General features: G+C 49.6%; 1 pseudogene across 1 annotated transcript in view; it reads right to left on the bottom strand.

The window, feature by feature from the left end:
- The window catches only part of LOC309870608 (glucokinase regulatory protein-like), an 878156-nt pseudogene that overhangs the window by 653843 nt on the left and 197891 nt on the right, over positions 1-26422 (bottom strand). The gene's annotated exons all lie outside the window — the stretch shown is intronic.

The raw sequence follows: 26422 nt of genomic DNA, 5'->3' as shown, positions 1-26422 counted from the left end.
TGAGCAGAACCAACAGAACCAGTCTGAAGGGGCCAGTAGAGTTGGTGTGGGAAAACCCATATCCGTCCCTTGGAAGTGAGAGGACACAGCCCTATTGAGAGAAGACAGCACAGGCCCTCTAGAGGAGTGGTCGCAGTTCCTCAGAGAGAAATCACTGTAGTCCCTCTCAAAGAAATGGATGCGGTCCGTCTGAGAGGAACATACACAGTCATTAGAGCAGAGCCAACTGAACCAATTTGAAAGGAGACTGTACAGTTTATGTGGGAAACCTATCTCGGTTGTTTGGAGGTGTGAGGACAAGCCCTACTTAGGGAGACAGCACAGGTCCTCTGAGAGGAGTGGTCACAGTTCCTCAGAGAGAACTCACTGTAGTCCCTCTGAAAGAAATGGGGCAGTCCCTCTGAGAGGAACAGAGACAGTATTCTGAGCAGAACCAACAGAACCAGTCTGAAAGGGGCCAGTACAGATCATGTGGGTAAACATATCTCCGTGTCTTGGAGATGAGTGGACACAGCCTTACTGAGGGAAGACAGCACAGGTCCTCTGAGAGGAGTGGTCGCAGTTCCTGAGAGAGAACTCACTGTAGTCCCTCTGAAAGAAATGGACGCAGACACTGAGAGGAACAGAGACAGTAATTCTGAGCAGAACCAACAGAACCAGTCTGAAAGGGGCCAGTAGAGTTGGTGTGGGAAAAACCATATCAGTCCTTGGAAGTTAGAGGACAAAGCAATATTGAGAGAAGACAGCACAGTCCCTCTGAGAGGAGTAGTCACAGTTGCTCAGAGAGAACTCACTGTAGTCCCTCTGAAAGAAATGGACGCAATCCCTCTGGGAGGAACAGACACAGCCATTCTGAGCAGAGCCAATAGAACCAATTTGAAAGGGGCCAGTACAGTTGATGTCGGTAAACCTATCTCCGTGTCTTGGAGGTTGAGGACACAGCCCTACTTTGGAAGACAGCAGAGGTCCTCTGAGAGGAGTGCTCGCAGTTTCTCAGATAAAACTGACAGTAGTCCTCTGAAAAAATGGACGCACCCTCTGAGAGGAACAGACACAGTCATTCTGAGCAGAGCCAAAAGAACCAATTTGAAAAGGGCCAGTACAGTTCATGTGGGAAAACCTATCTTCGTGTCTTGGACGTGAGAGGACACAGCCTTACTGAGGGAAGAAGGCACAGGTCCTCTGAGAGGAGTGGTCGCAGTTCCTCAGATAGAACTCACTGTAGTCCCTCTGAAAGAAATGGACGCAGTCCCTCTGAGAGGAACAGACACAGTCATTCTGAGCAGAGCCAACATAACCAATTTGAAAGGGGCCAGTACAGTTCATGTGGGAATACCTATCTCCGTGTCTTGGAGGTGACAGGACACAGCCTTACTGAGGGAACAAGGCACAGGTCCTCTGAGAGGTGTGGTCGCAGTTCCTCAGATAGAACTCACTGTAGTCCCTCTGAAAGAAATGGACGCAGTCCCTCTGAGAGGAACAGACACAGCATTCTGAGCAGAGCCAACAGAACCAATTTGAAAGGGGCCAGTACAGTTTATGTGGGAAAACTTATAACCAATATGAAAGGGGCCAGTATAGTTCATGTGGGAAAACTTATCTCCGTGTTTTGGAGGTGAGAGGACACAGCCCTACTGAGTGAAGACAGCACAGGTCCACTACTCACTGCAGTCCCTCTGAAAGAAATGGATCAGTCCCTCTGAGAGGAACAGAGACAGTTATTCTGAGTAGAACCAACAGAACCAGTCTGAAAGTGGCCAGTACAGTTGGTGTGGGAAAACCCATCTCAGTCCTTTGGAAGTGAGAGGACACAGACCTATTGAGAGAAGACAGCACAGGCCCTCTGAGAGGGGTGGTCGCTGTTTCACAGAGAGAAATCACTGTAGTCCCTCTGAAAGAAATGGAGGCCTTCCCTCTGGGAGAAACATCCACAGTCATTCTGAGCAGAGCCAACAGAACCAATTTGAAAGGAGACGGTACAGTTCATGTGGGAAACCTATCTCGGTTGTTTGGAGGTGTGAGGACAAGCCCTACGTAGGTAGACAGCACAGGTCACCTGAGAGGAGTGGTCGCAGTTCCTCAGAGAGAACTCAATGTAGTCCCTCTGAAAGAAATGGACGCAGTCCCTCTGAGAGGAACAGACACAGCATTCTGAGCAGAGCCAACAGAACCAATTTGAAAGGGGCCAGTACAGTTCATGTGGGAATACCTATCTCCGTGTCTTGGAGGTGAGAGGACACAGCCTTACTGAGGGAAGAAGGCACAGGTCCTCTGAGAGGAGTGGTCGCAGTTCCTCAGATAGAACTCACTGTAGTCCCTCTGAAAGAAATGGACGCAGTCCCTCTGAGAGGAACAGACACAGCATTCTGAGAAGAGCCAACAGAACCAATTTGAAAGGAGACGGTACATTTCATGTGGGAAAACTTATCTCCTTGTTCTGGAGGAGAGAGGACACAGCCCTACTGAGTGAAGACAGCACAGGTCCACTACTCACTGTAAGCCCTCTGAAAGAAATGGTTCAGTCCCGCTGAGAGGAACAGAGACAGTCATTCTGAGCAGAACCAACAGAACCAGTCTGAAAGGGGCCAGTACAGTTCATGTGGGAAAACCTATCTTCGTGTCTTGGAGGTGAGAGGACACAGCCTTACTGAGGGAAGACGGCACAGGTCCTCTGAGATGAGTGGTCACAGTTCCAAAGAGAGAACTCTCTGAGTACGTCTGAAAGAAATGGATGTAGTCTTTCTGAGAGGAAGAGACACAGTCATTCTGAGCAGAGGCAACAGAACCAATTTGAAAGGGGCCAGTACAGATCATGTGGAAAAACTTCTCTCCGTGTCTAGGAGGTGAGAGGACACAGCCTTACTGAGTGAAGACAGCACAGGTCCTCTGAGAGGAGTGGTCTCAGATCTTCTGATACAACTCACTGTAGTCCCTCTGAGAGGAACGGAGACAGTCATTCTGAGTAGAGCCAACAGTATCAATTTGAAAGGGGCCAGTAGAGTTCATGTGGGAACACCTATCTCCATGTCTTGGAGGTGAGAGGACACAGCCTTACTGAGGGAAGAAGGCACAGTTTCTCTGAGAGGAGTGGTCGCAGTTCCTCAGATAGTAGTCATTGTAGTCCCTCTGAAAGGAATGGACGCAGTCCCCCTGAGAGGAACAGAGACAGTCTTCTGAGCAGAACCAACAGAACCAGTCTGAAAGGGGCCAGTACAGTTGGTGTGGGAAAACCCATCTCAGTCCCTTGGAAGTGAGAGGACACAGCCCTATTGAGAGAAGACAGCACAGGCCCTCTGAGAGGGGTGTCGCATTTTCTCAGAACTCACTGTAGTCCCTCTGAAGAAATGGATGCGGTCCGTCTGAAAGGAACAGACACAGTCAATCTAAGCAGAGCCAACAGAATCAATTGGAAAGGGGCCAGTACTGTTTATGAGGGAAACCTATCTCCGTTGTTTGGAGGTGTGAGGACAAGCCCTACTTAAGGAAAACAGCACAGGTCCTCTGAGAGGAGTGGTCGCAGTTCCTCAGACAGAAGTCACTGTAGTCCCTCTGAAAGGAATGGAAGCAGTCCCCCTGAGAGGAACAGAGACAGTCATTCTGAGCAGAACCAACAGTACCAGTCTGAAAGGGGTCAGTACACTTGGCGTGGGAAAACCCATCTCAGTCCCTTGGAAGGGAAAGGACACAGCCCTATTGAGAGAAGACAGCACAGGCCCTCTCAGAAGAGTGGTCGCAGTTCCTCAGATAGAATTCACTGCTGTCCCTCTGACTGAAATGACGCAGTCCCACTGAGAGGAACAGAGACAGTCATTCTGAGCAGAACCAACAGAACCAGTGGGAAAGGGGCCAGTACATTTGGTGTGGGAAAACCCATCTCAGTCCCTTGGAAGTGAGAGGACAAAGCACTATTGAGATAGACAGCACAGTTCCTCTGAGAGGAGTAGTCCCAGTTCTTCACAGAGAACTCACTGTAGTCCGTCTCAAGGAAATGGACGCATTCCCTCGGGGAGGAACAGACACAGTCATTCTGATCAGAGACATCAGAACCAATTTGAAAGGGGCCAGTACACTTCATGTAGGAAACCTATCTCCATTGTTTGGAGGTGTGAGGACAAGCCCTACTTAGGGAAGACAGCACAGGTCCTCTGAGAGGAGTGGTCACAGTTCCTCAGAGAGAACTCACTGTAGTCCCTCTGAAAGAAATGGAGAGTCCCTCTGAGAGGAACAGAGACAGTCATTCTGAGAAGAACCAACAGAACCAGTCTGAAAGGGGCCAGTACAGTTGGAGTGGGATAACCATCCAGTCCCTTGGAAGTGAGAGGACACAGCCCTATTGAGAGAAGACAGCACAGGCCCTCTGAGAGGAGTGTTCGCATTTCCTCAGAGAGAACTCACTGTAGTCCCTCTGAAAGAAATGGACGCAGTCCCCCTAACAGGAACAGACACAGTCATTCTTATCATAGCCAACAGAACCAAATTGACAGGGGGCAGTACAGTTCATGTGGAAAACCTATCTCCGTGTCTTGGAGGTGAGAGGACACAGCCCTAGTGAGAAAAGACAGCACAGGTACTCTGAGAGGAGTGGTCGCAGTTCCTCAGAGAGAACTCACTGTAGTCCGTCTGAAAGAAATGGATGTAGTCCTTCTGAGAGGAACAGACACAGTCATTCTGAGCAGAGCCAACAGAACCAATTTGAAAGGGGCCAGTACAGATCGTGTGGGAAAACTTAGCTCCGTGTCTAGGAGGTAAGAGGAGACAGCCTTACTGAGTGAAGACAGCACAGGTCCTCTGAGAGGAGTGGTCGCAGTTCCTCAGAGAGAACTCACTGTAGTCCGTCTGAAAGAAATGGACGTAGTCCTTCTGAGAGGAACAGACACAGGCATTCTGAGCAGAGCCAACAGAACCAATTTGAAAGGGGCAAGTACAGTTCCTCAGAGAGAACACACTGTAGTCCCTCTGAAAGAAATGGATGCGGTCCCTCTAGGAGGAACATACACAGTAATTCTGAGCAGAGCCAACAGAACCAATTTGAAAGGGGCCAGTACAGTTCATGTGGGAAACCTATCTCCGGTTTTTGGAGGTGTGAGGACAAGCCCTACTTAGGGAAGACAGCACAGGTCCTCTGAGAGGAGTGGTCTCAGTTCCTCAGAGAGAACTCACTGTAGTCCCTCTGAAAGAAATGGACGCAGTCCCACTGACAGGAACAGTGATAGTCATTCTGAGAAGAACCAACAGAACAAGTCTGAAAGGGGTCAGTACAGTTGGTGTGGGAAAACCCATCTTAGTCCTTGGAAGTGAGAGGACACAGTCCTATTGAGAGAAGACGCGCAGTTCCTCAGAGAGAACTCACTGTAGTCCCTCTGAAAGAAATGGACGCAGTCCCTCTGAGAGGAACAGACACAGTCATTCTGAGCAGAGCCAACAGAACCAATTTGAAAGAGGCCAGTAAGTTCATGGGGGAAATCCTATATCAGTTGTTTGGAGTTGTGAGGACAAGCCCTAATTAGGGAAGACAGCACAGGTTCTCTGAGAGTAGTTGTCACAGTTCCTCAGAGAGAACTCACTGTAGTCCCTCAGAAAGAAATGTACGCCGTCCCTCTGAGTGGAACAGACACAGTCATTCTGAGCAGAACCAACAGAACCAGTCTGAACTGGGCCAGTACAGTTGGTGTGGGCCAGTACAGTCCCTTGGAAGTGAGAGGACAAAGCACTATTGAGAGAAGACAGCACAGTTCCTCTGCGAGGAGTGGTCGCAGTTCCTCAGAGAGAACTCACTGTAGTCCCTCTGAAAGAAATGGACGCAGTCCCTCTGAGAGGAACAGACACAGTCATTCTGATCAGAGCCAACAGAACCAATTTGAAAGGGGACATTATAGTTCATGTGGGAAAACCTATCTCCATGTCTTGGAGGTGAGAGGACACACGCCTACTGAGGGAAGACAGCACAGGTCCTCTGAGATGAGTGGTCGCAGTTCCAAAGAGTGAACTCTCTGAGTACGTCTGAAAGAAATGGATGTAGTCTTTCTGAGAGGAAGAGACACAGTCATTCTGAGCAGAGGCAACAGAACCAATTTGAAAGGGGCCAGTACAGATCATGTGGGAAAACTTATCTCCGTGTCTAGGAGGTGAGAGGACACAGCCTTACTGAGTGAAGACAGCACAGGTCCTCTGAGAGAAGTGGTCGCAGTTCCTCAGATACAACTCACTGTAGTCCCTCTGAAAGTAATGGAGCAGTCTCTCTGAGAGGAACGGACACAGTCATTCTGGCTCTGCTCAGAGAGCCAACAGTACCAATTTGAAAGGGGCCAGTAGAGTTCATGTGGGAACACCTATCTCCATGTCTTGGAGGTGAGAGGACACAGCCTTACTGAGGGAAGAAGGCACAGGTTCTCAGAGAGGAGTGGTCGCAGACCCTCAGATAGAAGTCACTGTAGTCTCTCTGAAAGGAATACACGCAGTCCCCCTGAGAGGAACAGAGACAGTCATTCTGAGCAGAACCAACAGAACCAGTCTAAAAGGGGCCAGTACAGTTGGTATGGAAAAACCCATCTCAGTCCCTTGGAAGTGAGAGGACACAGCCCTATTGAGAGAAGACAGCACAGTTCCTCTGAGAGGAGTAGTCGCAGTTCCTCACAGAACTCACTGTAGTCCGTCTGAAAGAAATGGACGCATTCCCTGTGGGAGGCACAGACACAGTCATTCTGAGCAGAGCCAACAGAACCAATTTGAAAGGGGCCAGTACAGATCATGTGGGAAAACTTATCTCCGTGTCTAAGAGGTGAGAGGACACAGCCCTACCGAGGGAAGACAGCACAGGTCCTCTGAGAGGAGTGGTCGCAGTTACTCACATAGAACTCACTGTAGTCCCTCTGAAAGAAATGGACGCAGTCCCACTGAGAGGAACGGAGACAGTCTCTCTGAGCAGAAACAACAGAACCAGTCTGAAAGGGGCCAGAACAGTTGGTGTGGGAAAACCCATATCAGTCCTTGGAAGTTAGAGGACAAAGCACTCTTGAGAGAAGACAGCACAGTCCCTCTGAGAGGAGTAGACGCAGTTGCTCAAGGGAACTCACTGTAGTCCCTCTGAAAGAAGTGGATGGATTCCCTCTGGGAGGAACAGACACAGTCATTCTGAGCAGAGCGAACAGAACCAATTTAAAGGGGCCAGTACAGTTCATGTGGTAAAACCTATCTCCATGTTTTGGAGGTGAGAGGACACAGCCCTACTTTGGAAGACAGCACAGGTCCTCTGAGAGGAGTGCTTGCAGTTTCTCAGATACAACTCACTGTAGTCCTCTGAAAGAAATGGACGCAGTCCCTTTGAGAGGAACAGACAGGGTCATTCTGAGCAGAGCCAAAAGTACCACTTTGAAAAAGGCCAGTACAGTTCATGTGGGAAAACATATCTCCGTGTCTTGGAGGTGAGAGAACACAGCCATACTGAGGGAAGCCGGCACAGGTCCTCTGAGAAGAGTGGTCGCAGTTCCTCAAATAGAACTCACTGTAGTTCCTCTGAAAAAAATGGACGCAGTCACACTGAGAGGAACAGAGATAGTCATTCTGAGCAGAACTAACAGAACCAGTATGAAAGGGGCCAGTACAGTTGGTGTCGGAAAACCCATTTCAATCCCTTGGACGTGAGAGCACACAGCCCTATTGAGCGAAGACAGCACAGGCCCTCTGAGAGGAGTGGTCGCAGTTCCTCAGATAGAACTCACTGTAGTCCCTCTGAAAGAAATGGACGCAGTCCCACTGAGAGGAATGGAGACAGTCTCTCTGAGCAGAACAACAGAACCAGTCTGAAAGGGGCCAGAACAGTTGGTGTGGGAAAACCCATATCAGTCCTTGGAAGTTAGAGGACAAAGCACTCTTGAGAGAAGACAGCACAGTCCCTCTGAGAGGAGTAGACGCAGTTGCTCAAGGGAACTCACTGTAGTCCCTCTGAAAGAAGTGGATGGATTCCCTCTGGGAGGAACAGACACAGTCATTCTGAGCAGAGCGAACAGAACCAATTTAAAGGGGCCAGTACAGTTCATGTGGTAAAACCTATCTCCATGTTTTGGAGGTGAGAGGACACAGCCCTACTTTGGAAGACAGCACAGGTCCTCTGAGAGGAGTGCTTGCAGTTTCTCAGATACAACTCACTGTAGTCCTCTGAAAGAAATGGACGCAGTCCCTTTGAGAGGAACAGACAGGGTCATTCTGAGCAGAGCCAAAAGTACCACTTTGAAAGGGGCCAGTACAGTTCATGTGGGAAAACATATTTCCGTGTCTTGGAGGTGAGAGAACACAGCCATACTGAGGGAAGCCGGCACAGGTCCTCTGAGAAGAGTGGTCGCAGTTCCTCAAATAGAACTCACTGTAGTTCCTCTGAAAGAAATGGACACAGTCACACTGAGAGGAACAGAGATAGTCATTCTGAGCAGAACTAACAGAACCAGTATGAAAGGGGCCAGTACAGTTGGTGTCAGAAAACCCATTTCAATCCCTTGGACGTGAGAGCACACAGCCCTATTGAGAGAAGACAGCACAGGCCCTCTGAGAGGAGTGGTCGCAGTTCCTCAGAGAGAACTCACTGTAGTCCCTCTGAAAGAAATGGACGCAGTCCCTCTGAGAGGAACAGACACAGTCATTTAGAGCACAGCGAACAGAACCAATTTGAAAGGGACCAGTACAGATCATGTGGAATAACTTATCTCCGTGTCTAGGAGGTGAGAGGACACAGCCTTACTTAGTGAAGACAGCACAGGTCCTCTGAGAGGAGAGGTCGCAGTTCCTCAGATACAACTCACTGTAGTCCCTCTGAAAGTAATGGAGCAGTACCTCTGAGAGGAACAGAGACAGTCATTCTGAGTAGAGCCAACAGTATCAATTTGAAAGGGGCCAGTAGAGTTCATGTGGGAACACCTATCTCCATGTCTTGGAGGTGAGAGGACATAGCCTTACTGAGGGAAGAAGGCACAGTTTCTCTGAGAGGAGTGGTCGCAGTTCCTCAGATAGTAGTCATTGTAGTCCCTCTGAAAGGAATGGACGCAGTCCCCCTGAGAGGAACAGAGACAGTCTTCTGAGCAGAACCAACAGAACCAGTCTGAAAGGGGCCAGTACAGTTGGTGTGGGAAAACCCATCTCAGTCCCTTGGAAGTGAGAGGACACAGCCCTATTGAGAGAAGACAGCACAGGCCCTCTGAGAGGGGTGTCGCATTTTCTCAGAGAGAACTCACTGTAATCCCTCTGAAGAAATGGATGCGGTCCATCTGAAAGGAACAGACACAGTCAATCTAAGCAGAGCCAACAGAATCAATTGGAAAGGGGCCAGTACTGTTCATGAGGGAAACCTATCTCCGTTGTTTGGAGGTGTGAGGACAAGCCCTACTTAAGGAAAACAGCACAGGTCCTCTGAGAGGAGTGGTCGCAGTTCCTCAGACAGAAGTCACTGTAGTCCCTCTGAAAGGAATGGAAGCAGTCCCCCTGAGAGGAACAGAGACAGTCATTCTGAGCAGAACCAACAGTTCCAGTCTGAAAGGGGTCAGTACACTTGGCGTGGGAAAACCCATCTCAGTCCCTTGGAAGGGAAAGGACACAGCCCTATTGAGAGAAGACAGCACAGGCCCTCTCAGAAGAGTGGTCGCAGTTCCTCAGATAGAATTCACTGCTGTCCCTCTGACTGAAATGACCAGGCCCACTGAGAGGAACAGAGACAGTCATTCTGAGCAGAACCAACAGAACCAGTGGGAAAGGGGCCAGTACATTTGGTGTGGGAAAACCCATCTCAGTCCCTTGGAAGTGAGAGGACAAAGCACTATTGAGATAGACAGCACAGGTCCTCTGAGAGGAGTAGTCGCAGTTCTTCACAGAGAACTCACTGTAGTCCGTCTCAAGGAAATGGACGCATTCCCTCTGGAAGGAACAGACACAGTCATTCTGATCAGAGACATCAGAACCAATTTGAAAGGGGCCAGTACACTTCATGTAGGAAACCTATCTCCATTGTTTGGAGGTGTGAGGACAAGCCCTACTTTGGGAAGACAGCACAGGTCCTCTGAGAGGAGTGGTCACAGTTCCTCAGAGAGAACTCACTGTAGTCCCTCTGAAAGAAATGGAGAGTCCCTCTGAGAGGAACAGAGACAGTCATTCTGAGAAGAACCAACAGAACCAGTCTGAAAGGGGCCAGTACAGTTGGAGTGGGATAACCATCCAGTCCCTTGGAAGTGAGAGGACACAGCCCTATTGAGAGAAGACAGCACAGGCTCTCTGAGAGGAGTGTTCGCATTTCCTCAGAGAGAACTCACTGTAGTCCCTCTGAAAGAAATGGACGCAGTCCCCCTAACAGGAACAGACACAGTCATTCTTATCATAGCCAACAGAACCAAATTGACAGGGGGCAGTACAGTTCATGTGGAAAACCTATCTCCGTGTCTTGGAGGTGAGAGGACACAGCCCTACTGAGAAAAGACAGCACAGGTACTCTGAGAGGAGTGGTCGCAGTTCCTCAGAGAGAACTCACTGTAGTCCGTCTGAAAGAAATGGATGTAGTCCTTCTGAGAGGAACAGACACAGTCATTCTGAGCAGAACCAACAGAACCAATTTGAAAGGGGCCAGTACAGATCGTGTGGGAAAACTTAGCTCCGTGTCTAGGAGGTAAGAGGAGACAGCCTTACTGAGTGAAGACAGCACAGGTCCTCTGAGAGGAGTGGTCGCAGTTCCTCAGAGAGAACTCCCTGTAGTCCGTCTGAAAGAAATGGATGTAGTCCTTCTGAGAGGAACAGACACAGGCATTCTGAGCAGAGCCAACAGAACCAATTTGAAAGGGGCCAGTACAGTGCATGTGGGAAACCTATCTCCGTGTCTTGGAGGTGTGAAGACAATCCCCACTTAGGGAAGAGAGCACAGGTCCTCTCAGGGGAGTGGCCGCAGTTCCGCAGAGAGAACTCACTGTAGTCCCACTGAAAGTAATGGACGCAGTCCCTCTGAGAGAAACAGAGACAGTCAGAGCAGAACCAACCGAACCAGTCTGAAAGGGGCCAGTACATTTGGTGTGGGAAAACCGATCTCAGTCCCTTGGAAGTGAGAGGACACAGCATTATTGAGAGAAGACAGCACAGTCCCTCTGAGAGGGGTGGTCACATTTTCTCAGAGAGAACACACTGTAGTCCCTCTGAAAGAAATGGATGCGGTCCCTCTAAAAGGAACATACACAGTAATTCTGAGCAGAGCCAACAGAACCAATTTGAAAGGGGCCAGTACAGTTCATGTGGGAAACCCTTCTCCGGTTTTTGGTGGTGTGAGGACAAGCCCTACTTAGGGAAGACAGCACAGGTTCTCTGAGAGGAGTGGTCTCAGTTCCTCAGAGAGAACTCACTGTAGTCACTCTGAAAGAAATGGACGCAGTCCCACTGACAGGAACAGTGACAGTCATTCTGAGAAGAACCAACAGAACAAGTCTGAAAGGGGTCAGTACAGTTGGTGTGGGAAAACCCATCTTAGTCCTTGGAAGTGAGAGGACACAGTCCTATTGAGAGAAGACGCACAGGCCCTCTGAGAGGAGTGGTCGCAGTTCCTCAGAGAGAACTCACTGTAGTCCCTCTGAAAGAAATGGACGCAGTCCCTCTGAGAGGAACAGACACAGTCATTCTGAGCAGAGCCAACAGAACCAATTTGAAAGAGGCCAGTAAGTTCATGTGGGAAAACCTATATCAGTTGTTTGGAGTTGTGAGGACAAGCCCTAATTAGGGAAGACAGCACAGGTTCTCTGAGAGTAGTTGTCACAGTTCCTCAGAGAGAACTCACTGTAGTCCCTCAGAAAGAAATGTACGCCGTCCCTCTGAGTGGAACAGACACAGTCATTCTGAGCAGAACCAACAGAACCAGTCTGAACGAGGCCAGTACAGTTGGTGTGGGCCAGTACAGTCCCTTGGAAGTGAGAGGACAAAGCACTATTGAGAGAAGACAGCACAGTTCCCATGAGAGGAGTGGTCGCAGTTCCTCAGAGAGAACTCACTGTAGTCCCTCTGAAAGAAATGGATGCAGTCCCTCTGAGAGGAACAGACACAGTCATTCTGATCAGAGCCAACAGAACCAATTTGAAAGGGGACATTATAGTTCATGTGGGAAAACCTATCTCCATGTCTTGGAGGTGAGAGGACACACGCCTACTGAGGGAAGACAGCACAGGTCCTCTGAGATGAGTGGTCACAGTTCCAAAGAGAGAACTCTCTGAGTACGTCTGAAAGAAATGGATGTAGTCTTTCTGAGAGGAAGAGACACAGTCATTCTGAGCAGAGGCAACAGAACCAATTTGAAAGGGGCCAGTACAGATCATGTGGAAAAACTTATCTCCGTGTCTAGGAGGTGAGAGGACACAGCCTTACTGAGTGAAGACAGCACAGGTCCTCTGAGAGGAGTGGTCGCAGTTCCTCAGATACAACTCACTGTAGTCCCTCTGAAAGTAATGGAGCAGTCCCTCTGAGAGGAACGGAGACAGTCATTCTGAGTAGAGCCAACAGTATCAATTTGAAAGGGGCCAGTAGAGTTCATGTGGGAACACCTATCTCCATGTCTTGGAGGTGACAGGACATAGCCTTACTGAGGGAAGAAGGCACAGTTTCTCTGAGAGGAGTGGTCGCAGTTCCTCAGATAGTAGTCATTGTAGTCCCTCTGAAAGGAATGGACGCAGTCCCCCTGAGAGGAACAGAGACAGTCTTCTGAGCAGAACCAACAGAACCAGTCTGAAAGGGGCCAGTACAGTTGGTGTGGGAAAACCCATCTCAGTCCCTTGGAAGTGAGAGGACACAGCCCTATTGAGAGAAGACAGCACAGGCCCTCTGAGAGGGGTGTCGCATTTTCTCAGAGAGAACTCACTGTAGTCCCTCTGAAGAAATGGATGCGGTCCGTCTGAAAGGAACAGACACAGTCAATCTAAGCAGAGCCAACAGAATCAATTAGAAAGGGGCCAGTACTGTTCATGAGGGAAACCTATCTCCGTTGTTTGGAGGTGTGAGGACAAGCCCTACTTAAGGAAAACAGCACAGGTCCTCTGAGAGGAGTGGTCGCAGTTCCTCACATAGAACTCACTGTAGTCCCTCTGAAAGAAATGGACGCAGTCCCACTGAGAGGAACGGAGACAGTCATTCTGAGTAGAGCCAACAGTATCAATTTGAAAGGGGCCAGTACAGTTGGTGTGGGCCAGTACAGTCCCTTGGAAGTGAGAGGACAAAGCACTATTGAGAGAAGACAGCACAGTTCCCATGAGAGGAGTGGTCGCAGTTCCTCAGAGAGAACTCACTGTAGTCCCTCTGAAAGTAATGGAGCAGTCCCTCTGAGAGGAACGGAGACAGTCATTCTGAGTAGAGCCAACAGTATCAATTTGAAAGGGGCCAGTAGAGTTCATGTGGGAACACCTATCTCCATGTCTTGGAGGTGAGAGGACATAGCCTTACTGAGGGAAGAAGGCACAGTTTCTCTGAGAGGAGTGGTCGCAGTTCCTCAGAGAGAACTCACTGTAGTCCCTCTGAAAGAAATGGACGCAGTCCCTCTGAGAGGAACAGACACAGTCATTCTGAGCAGAGCCAACAGAACCAATTTGAAAGAGGCCAGTAAGTTCATGTGGGAAAACCTATATCAGTTGTTTGGAGTTGTGAGGACAAGCCCTAATTAGGGAAGACAGCACAGGTTCTCTGAGAGTAGTTGTCACAGTTCCTCAGAGAGAACTCACTGTAGTCCCTCAGAAAGAAATGTACGCCGTCCCTCTGAGTGGAACAGACACAGTCATTCTGAGCAGAACCAACAGAACCAGTCTGAACGGGGCCAGTACAGTTGGTGTGGGCCAGTACAGTCCCTTGGAAGTGAGAGGACAAAGCACTATTGAGAGAAGACAGCACAGTTCCTCTGAGAGGAGTGGTCGCAGTTCCTCAGAGAGAACTCACTGTAGTCCCTCTGAAAGAAATGGACGCAGTCCCTCTGAGAGGAACAGACACAGTCATTCTGATCAGAGCCAACAGAACCAATTTGAAAGGGGACATTATAGTTCATGTGGGAAAACCTATCTCCATGTCTTGGAGGTGAGAGGACACACGCCTACTGAGGGAAGACAGCACAGGTCCTCTGAGATGAGTGGTCGCAGTTCCAAAGAGAGAACTCTCTGAGTACGTCTGAAAGAAATGGATGTAGTCTCTCTGAGAGGAAGAGACACAGTCATTCTGAGCAGAGGCAACAGAACCAATTTGAAAGGGGCCAGTACAGATCATGTGGGAAAACTTATCTCCGTGTCTAGGAGGTGTGAGGACACAGCCTTACTGAGTGAAGACAGCACAGGTCCTCTGAGAGAAGTGGTCGCAGTTCCTCAGATACAACTCACTGTAGTCCCTCTGAAAGTAATGGAGCAGTCCCTCTGAGAGGAACGGACACAGTCATTCTGGCTCTGCTCAGAGAGCCAACAGTACCAATTTGAAAGGGGCCAGTAGAGTTCATGTGGGAACACCTATCTCCATGTCTTGGAGGTGAGAGGACACAGCCTTACTGAGGGAAGAAGGCACAGGTTCTCAGAGAGGAGTGGACGCAGACCCTCAGATAGAAGTCACTGTAGTCTCTCTGAAAGGAATACACGCAGTCCCCCTGAGAGGAACAGAGACAGTCATTCTGAGCAGACCCAACAGAACCAGTCTAAAAGGGGCCAGTACAGTTGGTATGGAAAAACCCATCTCAGTCCCTTTGAAGTGAGAGGACACAGCCCTATTGAGAGAAGACAGCACAGTTCCTCTGAGAGGAGTAGTCGCAGTTCCTCACAGAACTCACTGTAGTCCGTCTGAAAGAAATGGACGCATTCCCTGTGGGAGGCACAGACACAGTCATTCTGAGCAGAGCCAACAGAACCAATTTGAAAGGGGCCAGTACAGATCATGTGGGAAAACTTATCTCCGTGTCTAAGAGGTGAGAGGACACAGCCCTACCGAGGGAAGACAGCACAGGTCCTCTGAGAGGAGTGGTCGCAGTTCCTCAGATAGAACTCACTGTAGTCCCTCTGAAAGAAATGGACGCAGTCCCACTGAGAGGAACGGAGACAGTCTCTCTGAGCAGAACAACAGAACCAGTCTGAAAGGGGCCAGAACAGTTGGTGTGGGAAAACCCATATCAGTCCTTGGAAGTTAGAGGACAAAGCACTCTTGAGAGAAGACAGCACAGTCCCTCTGAGAGGAGTAGACGCAGTTGCTCAGAGAGAACTCACTGTAGTCCCTCTGAAAGAAGAGGATGGATTCCCTCTGGGAGGAACAGACACAGTCATTCTGAGCAGAGCGAACAGAACCAATTTAAAGGGGCCAGTACAGTTCATGTGGTAAAACCTATCTCCATGTTTTGGAGGTGAGAGGACACAGCCCTACTTTGGAAGACAGCACAGGTCCTCTGAGAGGAGTGCTTGCAGTTTCTCAGATACAACTCACTGTAGTCCTCTGAAAGAAATGGACGCAGTCCCTTTGAGAGGAACAGACAGGGTCATTCTGAGCAGAGCCAAAAGTACCACTTTGAAAGGGGCCAGTACAGTTCATGTGGGAAAACATATCTCCGTGTCTTGGAGGTGAGAGAACACAGCCATACTGAGGGAAGCCGGCACAGGTCCTCTGAGAAGAGTGGTCGCAGTTCCTCAAATAGAACTCACTGTAGTTCCTCTGAAAAAAATGGACGCAGTCACACTGAGAGGAACAGAGATAGTCATTCTGAGCAGAACTAACAGAACCAGTATGAAAGGGGCCAGTACAGTTGGTGTCGGAAAACCCATTTCAATCCCTTGGACGTGAGAGCACACAGCCCTATTGAGCGAAGACAGCACAGGCCCTCTGAGAGGAGTGGTCGCAGTTCCTCAGAGAGAACTCACTGTAGTCCCTCTGAAAGAAATGGACGCCGTCCCTCTGAGAGGACCAGACACAGTCATTTAGAGCACAGCGAACAGAACCAATTTGAAAGGGACCAGTACAGTTCATTCGGGAAAACCTATCTCCATATCTTGGAGGTGAGAGGACACAGCCCTACTGAGGGAAGACAGCACAGGTCCTCTGAGAGGAGTGGTCGCAGTTCCTCAGAGAGAACTCACTGTTTTCCCTCTGAAAGAAATGGAGAGTCCCTCTGAGAGGAACAGAGACAGTCATTCTGAGAAGAACCAACAGAACCAGTCTGAAAGGGGCCAGTACAGTTGGAGTGGGATAAACATCCAGTCCCTTGGAAGTGAGAGGACACAGCCCTATTGAGAGAAGACAGCACAGGTCCTCTGAGAGGAGTGGTCGCAGTTCCTCAGAGAGAACTCACTGTAGTCCGTCTGAAAGAAATGGATGCAGTCCGTCTGAGAGGAACAGACACAGGCATTCTGAGCAGAGCCAACAGAACCAATTTGAAAGGGGCAAGTACAGATCATGTGGGAAAACTTATCTCCGTGTCTGGGAGGTGAGAGGACACAGCCCTACTGAGGGCAGACAGCACAGGTCCTCTGAGAGGAGTGGTCGCAGTTCCTCACATAGAACTCACTGTAGTCCCTCTGAAAGAAATGGACGCAGTCCCACTGAGAGGAACGGAGACAGTCTCTCTGAGCAGAAACAACAGAACCAATTTGAAGGGGCCAGTACAGTTGGTTTGGGCCAGTACAGTCCCTTGGAAGTGAGAGGACAAAGCACTATTGAGAGAAGACAGCACAGTTCCCATGAGAGGAGTGGTCGCAGTTCCTCAGAGAGAACTCACTGTAGTCCCTCTGAAAGAAATGGATGCAGTCCCTCTGAGAGGAACAGACACCGTCATTCTGATCAGAGCCAACAGAACCAATTTGAAAGGGGACATTATAGTTCATGTGGGAAAACCTATCTCCATGTCTTGGAGGTGAGAGGACACATGCCTACTGAGGGAAGACAGCACAGGTCCTCTGAGATGAGTGGTCACAGTTCCAAAGAGAGAACTCTCTGAGTACGTCTGAAAGAAATGGATGTAGTCTTTCTGAGAGGAAGAGACACAGTCATTCTGAGCAGAGGCAACAGAACCAATTTGAAAGGGGCCAGTACAGATCATGTGGAAAAACTTATCTCCGTGTCTAGGAGGTGAGAGGACACAGCCTTACTGAGTGAAGACAGCACAGGTCCTCTGAGAGGAGTGGTCGCAGTTCCTCAGATACAACTCACTGTAGTCCCTCTGAAAGTAATGGAGCAGTCCCTCTGAGAGGAACGGAGACAGTCATTCTGAGTAGAGCCAACAGTATCAATTTGAAAGGGGCCAGTAGAGTTCATGTGGGAACACCTATCTCCATGTCTTGGAGGTGAGAGGACATAGCCTTACTGAGGGAAGAAGGCACAGTTTCTCTGAGAGGAGTGGTCGCAGTTCCTCAGATAGTAGTCATTGTAGTCCCTCTGAAAGAAATGGACGCAGTCCCCCTGAGAGGAACAGAGACAGTCTTCTGAGCAGAACCAACAGAACCAGTCTGAAAGGGGCCAGTACAGTTGGAGTGGGATAACCATCCAGTCCCTTGGAAGTGAGAGGACACAGCCCTATTGAGAGAAGACAGCACAGGTCCTCTGAGAGGAGTGGTCGCAGTTCCTCAGAGAGAACTCACTGTAGTCCGTCTGAAAGAAATGGATGCAGTCCGTCTGAGAGGAACAGACACAGGCATTCTGAGCAGAGCCAACAGAACCAATTTGAAAGGGGCAAGTACAGATCATGTGGGAAAACTTATCTCCGTGTCTGGGAGGTGAGAGGATACAGCCCTACTGAGGGCAGACAGCACAGGTCCTCTGAGAGGAGTGGTCGCAGTTCCTCACATAGAACTCACTGTAGTCCCTCTGAAAGAAATGGACGCAGTCCCACTGAGAGGAACGGAGACAGTCTCTCTGAGCAGAAACAACAGAACCAATTTGAAAGGGGCCAGTACAGTTGGTGTGGGCCAGTACAATCCCTTGGAAGTGAGAGGACAAAGCACTATTGAGAGAAGACAGCACAGTTCCCATGAGAGGAGTGGTCGCAGTTCCTCAGAGAGAACTCACTCTAGTCCCTCTGAGAGGAACAGACACCGTCATTATGATCAGAGCCAACAGAACCAATTTGAAAGGGGACATTATAGTTCATGTGGGAAAAACTATCTCCATGTCTTGGAGGTGAGAGGACACACGCCTACTGAGGGAAGACAGCACAGGTCCTCTGAGATGAGTGGTCACAGTTCCAAAGAGAGAACTCTCTGAGTACGTCTGAAAGAAATGGATGTAGTCTTTCTGAGAGGAAGAGACACAGTCATTCTGAGCAGAGGCAACAGAACCAATTTGAAAGGGGCCAGTACAGATCATGTGGAAAAACTTATCTCCGTGTCTAGGAGGTGAGAGGACACAGCCTTACTGAGTGAAGACAGCACAGGTCCTCTGAGAGGAGTGGTCGCAGTTCCTCAGATACAACTCACTGTAGTCCCTCTGAAAGTAATGGAGCAGTACCTCTGAGAGGAACAGAGACAGTCATTCTGAGTAGAGCCAACAGTATCAATTTGAAAGGGGCCAGTAGAGTTCATGTGGGAACACCTATCTCCATGTCTTGGAGGTGAGAGGACATAGCCTTACTGAGGGAAGAAGGCACAGTTTCTCTGAGAGGAGTGGTCGCAGTTCCTCAGATAGTAGTCATTGTAGTCCCTCTGAAAGGAATGGACGCAGTCCCCCTGAGAGGAACAGAGACAGTCTTCTGAGCAGAACCAACAGAACCAGTCTGAAAGGGGCCAGTACAGTTGGTGTGGGAAAACCCATCTCAGTCCCTTGGAAGTGAGAGGACACAGCCCTATTGAGAGAAGACAGCACAGGCCCTCTGAGAGGGGTGTCGCATTTTCTCAGAACTCACTGTAGTCCCTCTGAAGAAATGGATGCGGTCCATCTGAAAGGAACAGACACAGTCAATCTAAGCAGAGCCAACAGAATCAATTGGAAAGGGGCCAGTACTGTTCATGAGGGAAACCTATCTCCGTTGTTTGGAGGTGTGAGGACAAGCCCTAGTTAAGGAAAACAGCACAGGTCCTCTGAGAGGAGTGGTCGCAGTTCCTCAGACAGAAGTCACTGTAGTCCCTCTGAAAGGAATGGAAGCAGTCCCAGTGAGAGGAACAGAGACAGTCATTCTGAGCAGAACCAACAGTACCAGTCTGAAAGGGGTTAGTACACTTGGCGTGGGAAAACCCATCTCAGTCCCTTGGAAGGGAAAGGACACATCCCTATTGAGAGAAGACAGCACAGGCCCTCTCAGAAGAGTGGTCGCAGTTCCTCAGATAGAATTCACTGCTGTCCCTCTGACTGAAATGACGCAGTCCCACTGAGAGGAACAGAGACAGTCATTCTGAGCAGAACCAACAGAACCAGTGGGAAAGGGGCCAGTACATTTGGTGTGGGAAAACCCATCTCAGTCCCTTGGAAGTGAGAGGACAAAGCACTATTGAGATAGACAGCACAGGTCCTCTGAGAGGAGTAGTCGCAGTTCTTCACAGAGAACTCACTGTAGTCCGTCTCAAGGAAATGGACGCATTCCCTCTGGGAGGAACAGACACAGTCATTCTGATCAGAGACATCAGAACCAATTTGAAAGGGGCCAGTACACTTCATGTAGGAAACCTATCTCCATTGTTTGGAGGTGAGAGGACAAGCCCTACTTAGGGAAGACAGCACAGGTCCTCTGAGAGGAGTGGTCACAGTTCCTCAGAGAGAACTCACTGTAGTCCCTCTGAAAGAAATGGAGAGTCCCTCTGAGAGGAACAGAGACAGTCATTCTGAGAAGAACCAACAGAACCAGTCTGAAAGGGGCCAGTACAGTTGGAGTGGGATAACCATCCAGTCCCTTGGAAGTGAGAGGACACAGCCCTATTGAGAGAAGACAGCACAGGCTCTCTGAGAGGAGTGTTCGCATTTCCTCAGAGAGAACTCACTGTAGTCCCTCTGAAAGAAATGGACGCAGTCCCCCTAACAGGAACAGACACAGTCATTCTTATCATAGCCAACAGAACCAAATTGACAGGGGGCAGTGCAGTTCATGTGGAAAACCTATCTCCGTGTCTTGGAGGTGAGAGGACACAGACCTACTGAGAAAAGACAGCACAGGTACTCTGAGAAGAGTGGTCGCAGTTCCTCAGAGAGAACTCACTGTAGTCCGTCTGAATGAAATGGATGTAGTCCTTCTGAGAGGAACAGACACAGTCATTCTGAGCAGAGCCAACAGAACCAATTTGAAAGGGGCCAGTACAGATCGTGTGGGAAAACTTAGCTCTGTGTCTAGGAGGTAAGAGGAGACAGCCTTACTGAGTGAAGACAGCACAGGTCCTCTGAGAGGAGTGGTCGCAGTTCCTCAGAGAGAACTCACTGTAGTCCCTCTGAAAGAAATGGACGCAGTCCCTCTGAGAGGAACAGACACAGTCATTCTGATCAGAGCCAACAGAACCAATTTGAAAGGGGACATTATAGTTCATGTGGGAAAACCTATCTCCATGTCTTGGAGGTGAGAGGACACACGCCTACTGAGGGAAGACAGCACAGGTCCTCTGAGATGAGTGGTCGCAGTTCCAAAGAGAGAACACTCTGAGTACGTCTGAAAGAAATGGATGTAGTCTTTCTGAGAGGAAGAGACACAGTCATTCTGAGCAGAGGCAACAGAACCAATTTGAAAGGGGCCAGTACAGATCTTGTGGGAAAACTTATCTCCGTGTCTAGGAGGTGAGAGGACACAGCCTTAGGGAGTGAAGACAGCACAGGTCCTCTGAGAGAAGTGGTCGCAGTTCCTCAGATACAACTCACTGTAGTCCCTCTGAAAGTAATGGAGCAGTCTCTCTGAGAGGAACGGACACAGTCATTCTGGCTCTGCTCAGAGAGCCAACAGTACCAATTTGAAAGGGGCCAGTAGAGTTCATGTGGGAACACCTATCTCCATGTCTTGGAGGTGAGAGGACACAGCCTTACTGAGGGAAGAAGGCACAGGTTCTCAGAGAGGAGTGGTCGCAGACCCTCAGATAGAAGTCACTGTAGTCTCTCTGAAAGGAATACACGCAGTCCCCCTGAGAGGAACAGAGACAGTCATTCTGAGCAGAACCAACAGAACCAGTCTAAAAGGGGCCAGTACAGTTGGTATGGAAAAACCCATCTCAGTCCCTTGGAAGTGAGAGGACACAGCCCTATTGAGAGAAGACAGCACAGTTCCTCTGAGAGGAGTAGTCGCAGTTCCTCACAGAGAACTCACTGTAGTCCGTCTGAAAGAAATGGACGCATTCCCTGTGGGAGGCACAGACACAGTCATTCTGAGCAGAGCCAACAGAACCAATTTGAAAGGGGCCAGTACAGATCATGTGGGAAAACTTATCTCCGTGTCTAAGAGGTGAGAGGACACAGCCCTACCGAGGGAAGACAGCACAGGTCCTCTGAGAGGAGTGGTCGCAGTTCCTCAGATAGAACTCACTGTAGTCCCTCTGAAAGAAATGGACGCAGTCCCACTGAGAGGAACGGAGACAGTCTCTCTGAGCAGAAACAACAGAACCAGTCTGAAAGGGGCCAGTACAGTTGGTGTGGGAAAACCCATATCAGTCCTTGGAAGTTAGAGGACAAAGCACTCTTGAGAGAAGACAGCACAGTCCCTCTGAGAGGAGTAGACGCAGTTGCTCAGAGAGAACTCACTGTAGTCCCTCTGAAAGAAGTGGATGGATTCCCTCTGGGAGGAACAGACACAGTCATTCTGAGCAGAGCGAACAGAACCAATTTAAAGGGGCCAGTACAGTTCATGTGGGAAAACCTATCTCCATGTTTTGGAGGTGAGAGGACACAGCCCTACTTTGGAAGACAGCACAGGTCCTCTGAGAGGAGTGCTTGCAGTTTCTCAGATACAACTCACTGTAGTCCTCTGAAAGAAATGGACGCAGTCCCTTTGAGAGGAACAGACAGGGTCATTCTGAGCAGAGCCAAAAGTACCACTTTGAAAGGGGCCAGTACAGTTCATGTGGGAAAACATATCTCCGTGTCTTGGAGGTGAGAGAACACAGCCATACTGAGGGAAGCCGGCACAGGTCCTCTGAGAAGAGTGGTCGCAGTTCCTCAAATAGAACTCACTGTAGTTCCTCTGAAAGAAATGGACGCAGTCACACTGAGAGGAACAGAGATAGTCATTCTGAGCAGAACTAACAGAACCAGTATGAAAGGGGCCAGTACAGTTGGTGTCGGAAAACCCATTTCAATCCCTTGGACGTGAGAGCACACAGCCCTATTGAGAGAAGACAGCACAGGCCCCCTGAGAGGAGTGGTCGCAGTTCCTCAGAGAGAACTCACTGTAGTCCCTCTGAAAGAAATGGACGCAGTCCCTCTGAGAGGACCAGACACAGTCATTTAGAGCACAGCGAACAGAACCAATTTGAAAGGGACCAGTACAGTTCATTCGGGAAAACCTATCTCCATGTCTTGGAGGTGAGAGGACACAGCCCTACTGAGGGAAGACAGCACAGGTCCTCTGAGAGGAGTGGTCGCAGTTCCTCAGAGAGAACTCACTGTTTTCCCTCTGACAGAAATGGAGAGTCCCTCTGAGAGGAACAGAGACAGTCATTCTGAGAAGAACCAACAGAACCAGTCTGAAAGGGGCCAGTACAGTTGGAGTGGGATAACCATCCAGTCCCTTGGAAGTGAGAGGACACAGCCCTACTTTGGAAGACAGCACAGGTCCTCTGAGAGGAGTGGTCGCAGTTCCTCAGAGAGAACTCACTGTAGTCCTCTGAAAGAAATGGACGCAGTCCCTTTGAGAGGAACAGACAGGGTCATTCTGAGCAGAGCCAAAAGTACCACTTTGAAAGGGGCCAGTACAGTTCATGTGGGAAAACATATCTCCGTGTCTTGGAGGTGAGAGAACACAGCCATACTGAGGGAAGCCGGCACAGGTCCTCTGAGAAGAGTGGTCGCAGTTCCTCAAATAGAACTCACTGTAGTTCCTCTGAAAGAAATGGACGCAGTCACACTGAGAGGAACAGAGATAGTCATTCTGAGCAGAACTAACAGAACCAGTATGAAAGGGGCCAGTACAGTTGGTGTCGGAAAACCCATTTCGATCCCTTGGACGTGAGAGCACACAGCCCTATTGAGAGAAGACAGCACAGGCCCTCTGAGAGGAGTGGTCGCAGTTCCTGAGAGAGAACTCACTGTAGTCCCTCTGAAAGAAATGGACGCCGTCCCGCTGAGAGGTACAGACACAGTCATTTAGAGCACTGCGAACAGAACCAATTTGAAAGGGACCCGTACAGTTCATTCGGGAAAACCTATCTCCATGTCTTGGAGGTGAGAGGACACAGCCCTACTGAGGGAAGACAGCACAGGTCCTCTGAGAGGAGTGGTCGCAGTTCCTCAGAGAGAACTCACTGTTTTCCCTCTGACAGAAATGGAGAGTCCCTCTGAGAGGAACAGAGACAGTCATTCTGAGAAGAACCAACAGAACCAGTCTGAAAGGGGCCAGTACAGTTGGAGTGGGATAAACATCCAGTCCCTTGGAAGTGAGAGGACACAGCCCTATTGAGAGAAGACAGCACAGGTCCTCTGAGAGGAGTGGTCGCAGTTCCTCAGAGAGAACTCACTGTAGTCCGTCTGAAAGAAATGGATGCAGTCCGTCTGAGGGAAACAGACACAGGCATTCTGAGCAGAGCCAACAGAACCAATTTGAAAGGGGCAAGTACAGATCATGTGGGAAAACTTATCTCCGGGTCTGGGAGGTGAGAGGACACAGCCCTACTGAGGGCAGACAGCACAGGTCCTCTGAGAGGAGTGGTCGCAGTTCCTCACATAGAACTCACTGTAGTCCCTCTGAAAGAAATGGACGCAGTCCCACTGAGAGGAACGGAGACAGTCTCTCTGAGCAGAAACAACAGAACCAATTTGAAAGGGGCCAGTACAGTTGGTGTGGGCCAGTACAGTCCCTTGGAAGTGAGAGGACAAAGCATTATTGAGAGAAGACAGCACAGTTCCCATGAGAGGAGTGGTCGCAGTTCCTCAGAGAGAACTCACTGTAGTCCCTCTGAAAGAAATGGATGCAGTCCCTCTGAGAGGAACAGACACCGTCATTCTGATCAGAGCCAACAGAACCAATTTGAAAGGGGACATTATAGTTCATGTGGGAAAACCTATCTCCATGTCTTGGAGGTGAGAGGACACACGCCTACTGAGGGAAGACAGCACAGGTCCTCTGAGATGAGTGGTCACAGTTCCAAAGAGAGAACTCTCTGAGTACGTCTGAAAGAAATGGATGTAGTCTTTCTGAGAGGAAGAGACACAGTCATTCTGAGCAGAGGCAACAGAACCAATTTGAAAGGGGCCAGTACAGATCATGTGGAAAAACTTATCTCCGTGTCTAGGAGGTGAGAGGACACAGCCTTACTGAGTGAAGACAGCACAGGTCCTCTGAGAGGAGTGGTCGCAGTTCCTCAGATACAACTCACTGTAGTCCCTCTGAAAGTAATGGAGCAGTCCCTCTGAGAGGAACGGAGACAGTCATTCTGAGTAGAGCCAACAGTATCAATTTGAAAGGGGCCAGTAGAGTTCATGGGGGAACACCTATCTCCATGTCTTGGAGGTGAGAGGACATAGCCTTACTGAGGGAAGAAGGCACAGTTTCTCTGAGAGGAGTGGTCGCAGTTCCTCAGATAGTAGTCATTGTAGTCCCTCTGAAAGGAATGGACGCAGTCCCCCTGAGAGGAACAGAGACAGTCTTCTGAGCAGAACCAACAGAACCAGTCTGAAAGGGGCCAGTACAGTTGGTGTGGGAAAACCCATCTCAGTCCCTTGGAAGTGAGAGGACACAGCCCTATTGAGAGAAGACAGCACAGGCCCTCTGAGAGGGGTGTCGCATTTTCTCAGAGAGAACTCACTGTAGTCCCTCTGAAGAAATGGATGCGGTCCGTCTGAAAGGAACAGACACAGTCAATCTAAGCAGAGCCAACAGAATCAATTGGAAAGGGGCCAGTACTGTTCATGAGGGAAACCTATCTCCGTTGTTTGGAGGTGTGTGGACAAGCCCTACTTAAGGAAAACAGCACAGGTCCTCTGAGAGGAGTAGTCGCAGTTCCTCACATAGAACTCACTGTAGTCCCTCTGAAAGAAATGGACGCAGTCCCACTGAGAGGAACGGAGACAGTCTCTCTGAGCAGAAACAACAGAACCAATTTGAAAGGGGCCAGTACAGTTGGTGTGGGCCAGTACAGTCCCTTGGAAGTGAGAGGACAAAGCACTATTGAGAGAAGACAGCACAGTTCCCATGAGAGGAGTGGTCGCAGTTCCTCAGAGAGAACTCACTGTAGTCCCTCTGAAAGTAATGGAGCAGTCCCTCTGAGAGGAACGGAGACAGTCATTCTGAGTAGAGCCAACAGTACCAATTTGAAAGAGGCCAGTAAGTTCATGTGGGAAAACCTATATCAGTTGTTTGGAGTTGTGAGGACAAGCCCTAATTAGGGAAGACAGCACAGGTTCTCTGAGAGTAGTTGTCACAGTTCCTCAGAGAGAACTCACTGCAGTCCCTCTGAGTGGAACAGACACAGTCATTCTGAGCAGAACCAACAGAACCAGTCTGAAAGGGGCCAGTACAGTTGGTGTGGGCCAGTACAGTCCCTTGGAAGTGAGAGGACAAAGCACTATTGAGAGAAGACAGTACAGTTCCTCTGCGAGGAGTGGTCGCAGTTCCTCAGAGAGAACTCACTGTAGTCCCTCTGAAAGAAATGGACGCAGTCCCTCTGAGAGGAACAGACACAGTCATTCTGATCAGAGCCAACAGAACCAATTTGAAAGGGGACATTATAGTTCATGTGGGAAAACCTATCTCCATGTCTTGGAGGTGAGAGGACACACGCCTACAGAGGGAAGACAGCACAGGTCCTCTGAGATGAGTGGTCGCAGTTCCAAAGAGAGAACTCTCTGAGTACGTCTGAAAGAAATGGATGTAGTCTCTCTGAGAGGAAGAGACACAGTCATTCTGAGCAGAGGCAACAGGACCAATTTGAAAGGGGCCAGTACAGATCATGTGGGAAAACTTATCTCCGTGTCTAGGAGGTGAGAGGACACAGCCTTACTGAGTGAAGACAGCACAGGTCCTCTGAGAGAAGTGGTCGCAGTTCCTCAGATACAACTCACTGTAGTCCCTCTGAAAGTAATGGAGCAGTCCCTCTGAGAGGAACGGACACAGTCATTCTGGCTCTGCTCAGAGAGCCAACAGTACCAATTTGAAAGGGGCGAGTAGAGTTCATGTGGGAACACCTATCTTCATGTCTTGGAGGTGAGAGGACACAGCCTTACTGAGGGAAGAAGGCACAGGTTCTCAGAGAGGAGTGGTCGCAGACCCTCAGATAGAAGTCACTGTAGTCTCTCTGAAAGGAATACACGCAGTCCCCCTGAGAGGAACAGAGACAGTCATTCTGAGCAGACCCAACAGAACCAGTCTAAA

The sequence above is a fragment of the Mustela nivalis genome (genome assembly GCF_964662115.1).
Source record: "Mustela nivalis genome assembly, chromosome: 8".
NCBI lineage: Eukaryota > Metazoa > Chordata > Mammalia > Carnivora > Mustelidae > Mustela > Mustela nivalis.
This window is presented reverse-complemented; position numbering and strand designations above follow the sequence as displayed.